Genomic DNA, 1,517 nt, shown 5'->3' on the forward strand with positions numbered 1-1,517 from the left:
AACACGCGCACAATGGGGCGCTCTCAAAATTCTTTTCCCCCCTCTGTATATATATATATAAACTTACAAAGCCAAAGGTGCCGTGATAGGTAGTCCTTAAAAGAGTCTTTGGGGTGTAGTTGGCTCCTGCTGACACAAGAAAAAGGGAGGAAAAAAGGAAACATCAGAGAGACATTGCATATCTCCGGTGTGGGATGCTTGATCATATAAATATATATATCTATCTCAGACATTTCTGTCATAGCTGCAATTAATATAATGTCACATACTGCAGCTGATAGTTAAAACATACTTACAAAGCCAAAGATGCTCAGTGCTGTGGCTCCTAAAATAGCCTTTGGGGTGTAGTTAGCTCCTGCTGAAACAAGCAAAAGAGAGAAAAATAAGAATCATAATTTTTCGTCAGTGATTATTGACTAATCACTGTATGTTATGAACATGATAAATCATAGATCTAGAATGACTGCTAGATTGATCACTTACACAATCAGATTACAATCAACACTGAAAAAAGAGCGAAGAGAATATATACAATAAAATGTAAAAAATAATTAATATGAAACTTAAGAGTATACTGACTTTGATGAGACCTTGCTTCTGTTAACAAACAAGAAGCCATAATAAAGAATGCATTTTCTTTCTTGAATTCATTTATTATAATTTTACTTGAATATATATATTTTTTCTCTGGTATATGCACTGGAGTAAATGTTTTATTTACGAGAGAGCGCGAGAGAGAACGCGCACGGGATAGAGAGAGCGCGCGTGCTATTTCAAATGACGTCACACATTTAACGGTATTCATTTAACTGACGAGTAAAATATACCATAACCAGCAGTAAAAAAATCGAAAAATCATTGTTCATGTAAATACTAGACATCTGTTCTGGAAAAGGCAGTCAGTCAGTTGAAGGACAATTGAATGAGTTTCATGAAAGCGGCAGTTTTTGAGGAAAACGAACATTTCCCTCAGACTGTCCTAGTAATAGACTATAATTAGAATTTATATTTACTTTGTTCATATTTTTTTAATTTCATTGATATTTGTAATGGTTTACGTTTTAAAAGTAAGTGAAAAGTAGGCTACTTACCACAGGAAAACTCGCAGTTGACATCTGGCGATTCACTCAGAGGGGAAGTCCATTATGCACGCACCGGACACAAGCCTCAGTTTATATAACCTCTGCAAGGTTGTTGCGCGGGCTTTGCGCGGGAAATAAAATAAAAATTTTGTGGGGTGTAAGCAAAGTTTATATATTTTATTTTTTAATCATTTTAAAAATACATTTATTTCACCACACTTGTGCTTACCCAGACATTAAATTGAGAATGCAGATTCCTGTTTTTCATCAGCAGAGCAATTTACAGTAGCACTACTGCTTTTGAGCAAACAGTAAAGTACCGCAGATTCCCATATACAGTAAATTACTGTAAAGGGCATAAAAATACCCATAATGCAGTGCATATTACAGTAGTTAACCGTAAAACACATATATGGTAGTTTACTGGGCTTTTTT

General features: G+C 34.9%; 1 long non-coding RNA gene across 2 annotated transcripts; it reads right to left on the reverse strand.

The window, feature by feature from the left end:
- Positions 1 to 72: 72 nt before the first annotated feature.
- On the reverse strand, positions 73 to 1,148 carry LOC107551667 (uncharacterized). 2 transcript variants are annotated; one of them, XR_001604790.1, is made up of 3 exons: positions 1,092 to 1,148; positions 297 to 355; positions 73 to 126 (listed from the first exon to the last, which is right to left on the reverse strand). It is a non-coding gene; the product is annotated as an uncharacterized lncRNA (long non-coding RNA). The 2 variants fall into 2 exon arrangements; XR_001604788.1 differs by lacking the exon at positions 1,092 to 1,148 and adding an exon at positions 484 to 501.
- Between the last annotated feature and the right edge of the window lie 369 nt (positions 1,149 to 1,517).

The sequence above is a fragment of the Sinocyclocheilus grahami genome, unplaced genomic scaffold (assembly GCF_001515645.1).
Source record: "Sinocyclocheilus grahami isolate Dianchi unplaced genomic scaffold, SAMN03320097.WGS_v1.1 scaffold17.1, whole genome shotgun sequence".
NCBI lineage: Eukaryota > Metazoa > Chordata > Actinopteri > Cypriniformes > Cyprinidae > Sinocyclocheilus > Sinocyclocheilus grahami.